Here is a 7,363-nt window from a genome sequence, read left to right on the forward strand (position 1 = left end):
ATAATTCATCTCAACCTCCATAATGTACCGCCAAATCACACCAACCGCGCACTTAAAAAATAGGAATGGTTTGTCCCAAAAATATTTCTTTTCATCGAATAAGAACCGCTTCTTTTGATGGTAGCTAATCCTTTCGGGGAGTACACCACTTGGTATAGTTGGCATAGTCGGCATACCACGATGCATTTTTCCCCACAATAGTTATGACTAGCTCATTGGAAAAAGTGTCATTGATTTTAATCTATCCATGCCTTTCCTGATCACCCTCAAGATGCGAGAGATGGTTGGCCACTTATTTTTTGCACCCCTTGCGATCCTTTACCTCGAAGTTGAATTATTGCAAGAGCAAAATCCATATAATTAGGTGTGCATTTACTTATTTCTTTGTGATGAGGTACTTAAGAGCGGCATGATTCGTGTGCACCACCACTTTCGTACCTAACAAGTCGACGAAAAATTTTCCAAAGCATATACAACCGCCAACAACTTTTTTTTGGTAACGGTGTAGTTGTATTGAGCATAATTCAAGGTCTTGCTTGCATAATAGATAGTATGAAAGAGCTTTTCCCTTCATTGACCTAACATCGCACCCAATGCAATCCCACTTGACGTGGCTGATTCTACTTGGTTTGGAATAAAATCTTATCAATATCAATTCAAGTAATAGACTACGTGATACAAGACTAAGTATGTATCATGAGATTCAAGCCAACACAAGAACAACAAGATGAATAACAATGTGCTAATGAATCAAAATATGCCACACACGGCTTCACTACACTTCAATATCACATTTTTAGAATAAGAAGATGAAGTTAACAACAAGAATAACAAGTTAATAAGAGAGCTAGTAAATCGAAAGAACCCCACACAGCTTTACTAATCTTCAAAGATCAACAACAACACAAGGATAACAAAAGAGATGGATAGATAGTTTGACATACAATATTCAAGAATCTAAGAACCCTAACAACATGTAAGGACCCTAAGATTAATGAATGTTAACACCAAACTCTTACTTGGACCAAGAGGAACTCAATTAACCCCAAGATCCTAGTTTCTAGCCAAGATACAACACAAGTATCACTCTACTTGTGAGTTTTGATTTTGGACATCTCAAATGGAAGAGAGAAATTCAAAATATTACAAGTATTTAAAGTCTCAAAATATCAATAATGAACTACCTAGAAATAACCCTAACGTGTTGTTTATATAGTGAAATACAAAATGATTGATAAATGACTCCCTTACCCTTAGCCCTTGACTTAAATTCCATCCAATCTACCTTGGCCTATGTTGCATCTGCTTCAGCAGATTGGTAGCAGATTGGCCGCAAGTGAGGAGCAGATTACACTGATTTAATATATGTTGCATCTTCTTTAACAAATTAGCCAAAGATCAGGGGAAGATTGGTCCTACGTCTAAAATGCTCTCCATATGTTCCCAAGGTGCGGCTACACTTCAAGGTCCCTCTTCACACACCAATACATGTAGTCCCTTAGACGTAGAAATAATACACCAATACATACAGCCATGAACATGAACAACCATGAACATGAACATACTTTGAAATTTTTGTAACTCCTGAGCTTGGCTATGCGTAAATGGTCTCGAGTTTGGCATCCTTGCATCATCCTCTCCATCTTGAAGGGATTTTGACCTCAAACTTGATGGTTATTCATCCTCAACCATGGCAATAGGAAAGAGATCACTAACATTAAAGGTGTTATGCACTTGATATTCTGGTGGAAGGTCAATTTTGTAGGTGTTGTCATTGATTCTTTAAGCACTTGAAAGGGACCATCATCTCTCGATATCAATTTGGTTTTATATTGGGATGGAAACCTATCATTCTGAAGGTGAACTAAAATCCAATCTCCCGATTCAAGAACAATCTTCTTCCTTTCTTTGTTGGCTCGCTTAGCAATGTCTTGGTTCTTCTTTTCAAGCTTGGGTCGTACCCTTTTATGTATCTTTTTCATGGCCTCAGATTTTTTTCTTCCATCTAGGCTAGTCATAAGGTCACTTAACAAAGGAGTGAGATCCAAAGGGGTTAGGGGGTTTAGGCCGTATACACATTCAAAGCGCGTCATGCCTGTGCTTGAATGTATAACATGATTGTATGCAAATTCCACTAAAGGTAAGTGTTCCTCCTAAGAAGTCATTTTGCCCTTAACCATTGAACACAACATAGAACCCAAGGCTCTATTGATAACCTCAGTTTGGCCATCGGTTTGTGGGTGGCAAGATGTAGAAAATAACAACCATATGCCAAGCCTACCCCACATTGACTTCCAAAAGTGATTAAGGAAGTTAGAGTCCCTATCACTTACAATAGTCCTTGGAACACCATACAATTTCACAATATTTTCAACAAATAAAGAGGCCACACTTGATGCATCTTTACTTTTAGAACAAGTAATGAAGTGTGCCCTCTTAGAAAATCGATCAACGACAATAAAAATTTTATCCCTACCTCGTCTAGTCCTCGACAATCCCAACAAAAAATCCATAGATATATCAATATAAAGACGTAAAGGAGTGGGAAGTGGGATGTATAACCAGTGAGGTAGGAGCCGAGATTTGGCTTCTTTGCATTCTACACATTGGCCACAAATTCTTGTCACATCCTTGTACATTTTAGGCCAATAGAATTTCTCCTCCAAGATTTCGAGGGTCTTATCAATACCAAAATGACCCATAAGACCACCATCATATGCTTTCCTCACAAATAACTCTCCCCACGAGATGGAAGGTACATAAAAGAACACTTTTCTAGATTAGCATATAACTTCTTCTTTTGGATGACATCAAACGCAAATTATAAATACTTTACATGCTCATCTAAGGACTTACTATACACCAACAAATCATCAAAGTAAACAACAATAAACTTTCCGATAAATGGCTTCATCATATGATTCATTAGCCTTATAAAAGTACTTAGAGCATTTGTTAGGCCGAATGGCATAACCATCCATTCAAAGAGATCGAATTCGGTCTTGAAGGCAGTTTTTCATTCATCACCTGGTTGCATACGGATTTGGTTATAGCCACACCTTAGATCAATTTTAGAAAATAAACACGAACCACTTAATTCATCAAGCATATCATCTAGTCTAGGAATAGGGTGACAATATTTTACCGTTATATTGTTGATGGCTTGGAAATCAACACACATATGCCAAGTCCTATCTTTCTTGGGAACTAGTAGCACCGGGACCACACAAGGGCTCATACTTTCCTTGATATACCATTTGTTGAGAAGTTCCTCATCTTGGGATTGCAATTCCTTGGTATCCGTTGGGTTGCTTCTATAAGCTGGTTTGTTGGGAAATTATGAGCCCGGTACAAAATTAATTTGGTGCTCAATGCCCCGAAGTGGAGACAATCCCTTTAGCAATTTCTTTGGGAAGACATCCTCATAATCCTACAAAACATGAGAAATAGGAGGAGAAATGGAAACATTAGCGGGGTTAGTATTAAAATAATGAGCCAAGAGAAGCATCGGAGTGTCCTCGTCATGATCCATAAATAGTTTCTTCCTCCCAGCCATCATCACCATGCTCTCATTCCCCTTAGAATTTAGGGACCCCTCAACTTTCCCTACTTTCTCTCTCTTGAATTCCCCTAGTTTCCCCTCACTTTCGGCCTTATTTCCCCTTTTTCTTAATTTTCACATCTTTTGGTGTAATTTATTCACTTGAGAAGGCAATAATAGATGAAGAATGACCTTTCATCCATCCTTCTCAAGTGTATACTGATTGGACCTTCCATTATGTTTGGTCGACCTATCATATTGCCATGGCCTTCCGAACAACAAGTGACAAGCTTGCATTGGTATCATATCACAAAGCACCTCGTCATGGTAGTTGGCTACCTTAAAATATATCACACATTTCCTTATGACCTTTAACTCACCGCATTCGTTCAACCATTGCAACTTGTAAGGAATAGTGTGAGGTGTAGTCAGCAATTTCAAGAAGTTCACCATTGCAACACTAACTACATTCACATAACTTTCACTATCTATCACCATGTACACACATTTCCTGTCACAAGATATTTAGTATGGAATAGATTCTCCCGTTGGCTAGGATCATCTATCGCCTTACTAATCATGGCATGCTTCACTATAAAGTTTGGGACCATGCACTCCCCTTCTTGTAGATAAGCATCCTCACAATCATCATCATCATCATGTGGCTCCCTCTCGACCGTCTCTCTATCTTGAGGCTCAGCCTCACTCTCATCACCCTCAATACCTACTTCTTCACCAAGGAAATACAATCTACCTTCCCTAAGGAATACATTGCATTAGTTAGGGCATTTATTGGCTTTATGCCTCCAACCTTGTCACTTGATGTATTGGAACCCTTTAGGATTAGGATAATTGTGGGATTCATGCCTCGAAGGGATTTAGTGGACTATTTTGGACTCGAGCAGCCTAGTAGTGATGGGTTGGTCCTTGTTTATTGGACAACCCAAAGAGGATTGAACCATATCCTTGCCCCTCGGCCAACCCGAGGTTGATTGTCCCTTTTCTTTTAACGAAGACCTCTCTTTAGGTTCCCTTTCCATCTCAAGAGCAGCTTGGAAAATACCTTCGACAGTATTAAACTTGTGACATGTCAAATGAGTGGATATCTCTTTGTTCAACCCACACTTGAACCAAATGGTGTCATGACGAATTTGTTCCCTACGATGATCAAGTTTCAACATGAGTTGTTAAAACTTATCATAATATGCCATCATATTTCGATTCCCTTGCCTCAAATTGCACAATCTAGCAAAAAAGTCATGGTGAAAACTCTCGCGAAGGTACCATTGCCTCATTAGGTACCTCAATCAAAACCAAGGTGGTGGTTTTCCATCAATCAATTCATTACTAAACCTTTTGATGTATTCCACCATGTGTTAGCATGACCTTCAAAATGAGCTATGATATAACAACTCTTCTTCTCTTCCAAGATATCATTCACTTGAAACACTTTATCACATGCCGACTCCCAAGCAAGATACACCTCGAGGTCACTTTCACCCTTAAAAATAGGTAGGCTCAATTTGATGGTATTGATGTCTACGTCTCTCTCTTGGTGTCGGTTCCCCTTTCTATATGTCCATAGTATCTTCTTGGATCCATAAGTCCCCTTCTCATCTCCTCCTCCCTCATGTAAGTATCATCAAAGGCTCCATACCCTTCATAATCCTCTCTACCATATTTTTTGTAAAGGTGGTGGTCTTTGGTTTAGTGAAGCTTGGAAGGAAGGGTTAGGATTTAGTGGAGGTATTGGTTTCCCAAGTGCCTCTTGCGTAACTTGAGGAGTTTAGGAATAGGTTGGTCTATTGGAGTCTCAGTTTAGGGTGTTATGAGTGGTTTGGCTTGCGGCATTTAGTGGAGCTAGTGAATGATTTGGTAATTATGGCCATGTTTCGGGAGTAACGGTGGTGGAGGAATTTCTATCATGTCCACTTGACCAAACATGTCGAGGAGTAGTAGGGCGAGAGTTTATTTTACTCTCCACTTTTTCTAACCTCCCACTAATAGTTGTCACTTCTCCCCTTATGGATCCCACTTTCGTACTCAACCTTTCAAGAGTTTGGGTCATAGCCTCAAGAGTGACCCTCATATTCTCCATTTCATAAGAATCCACAGTTTGAGACGTGGTTCCCTCCATTTTCAAGGTATCACCTACACAACCAAAAAACAAGTTAGTTTAAAAACCTCTCCTCACCCACACTTTCTCGGATCACTTACACTCGAGCTCCACAAGTGTTGTAGATTGGCTAGTAACCAATGAATCCTTAAAGTTTGATTATGCTCTTGTCCGAAGTGGATTCTTGTTTAAAACTCAAAGAATTCCCGTTGGACTAGAGTCAAGGAGTTACAACGTATTCAAACTATAAAAGCACACAAACAAACGATGACACGAATACAAGGCTTCAAAGGACTAATTGACAACCTAGTAGGAAAGTACTAGCTTGCTAATTAGTTCTCGAGTCAATTAGAAAAAACTAAGAAACAATAATTAGAAACTATAATATCCAAATTGAGCTTAATTAATGACGTAAACAGTGATTAAGGTGATGTCGCAGCATGGTATTGGTCACGGGTCCATACATTTTGTTCATCAACTTGAAGCCTTAATCTTCATAATTTTGTAATGGATAAATTTGCTTTTGGAGGGAAAGTAAAGTCTTGTAACTTTTCAAACTTTTTCCAACTCAAAAAGGTGAGGCTTGAATTTACTAGTTCCACAAGACAAGGCTCCTTGTTTTAAGGAAAAGTGGTTGTTAAGTCAAGGAAGTGATGTTGGCAAGTCTTCTCACAAACAACTTCACAACTTTGTCTTGCAACCTTTTTGGATCTATTTTATCCTTTATAGTGGTCAAGACATGAGATGAGGATAAGATCAAGATGAACAACACAATACTACTTCAAGAACACAACCACAATTCACCAACAACAACCCAATTTAAACGTCAAGTAACAACAACACATAACTTGGCCTACTTCAAGTTCATCATACTGCCACTTCAAGTCCACAATAGAATTGTCAATATGATAAGCTCAATTTAGATTTAGACATCTTTTTTGTTGATGAGAAAGAAATCAACACAACAAACAAACTAGACAAACAAAATTACTGTAGTTATAACAACCATTTTTGGCCAAAACTTTCAACAACACACTTTTGGTAAGAGCTTCTCAAGATTGGTTTTGTAGTGACAAAACCAAGCCTTGATCTTTGATACCAAATGATAAAAGACTAAGTGTGTATCATTAGATTCAAGCCAACACAAGAACAACAAGATGAACAACAATGTGCTAGTGAATCGAAATATGCCACACACGGCTTCACTAGACTTCAATATCACGTATTTAGAACAAGAAGATGAAGTTAAAAATAAGAACAACAAGTTAACAAGAGATCTACTGAATCAAAAGAGCCCCACACGGCTTCACTAGTCTTCAAAGATCAACAACAACACAAGGATAACAAAAGAGATGGATAGATAGTTTGACATACAATATTCAAGAATCTAAGAACCCTAACAACATGTAAAGACCCTAATATTAATGAATGTTAACACCAAACTCTTACTTGGACCAAGAGGAACTCAATGAACCCCAAGATCCTAGTTTTAAGGCAAGATACAACACAAGTATCACTCTACTTATGAGTTTCGGCTTTGGACCTCTCAAATGGAAGAGAGAAATTCAAAATATTACAAGTATTTAAAGTCTCAAAATATCAATAATGAACTACCTAGAAATAACCCTAACATGTTATTTATATAGTGAAATACAAAATGATTGATAAATAACTCCCTTGCCCTTGGCCCTTGATAGAAATTCCAT

The sequence above is a fragment of the Capsicum annuum genome, chromosome 7 (genome assembly GCF_002878395.1).
Source record: "Capsicum annuum cultivar UCD-10X-F1 chromosome 7, UCD10Xv1.1, whole genome shotgun sequence".
In the NCBI taxonomy this organism is placed as follows: domain Eukaryota; kingdom Viridiplantae; phylum Streptophyta; class Magnoliopsida; order Solanales; family Solanaceae; genus Capsicum; species Capsicum annuum.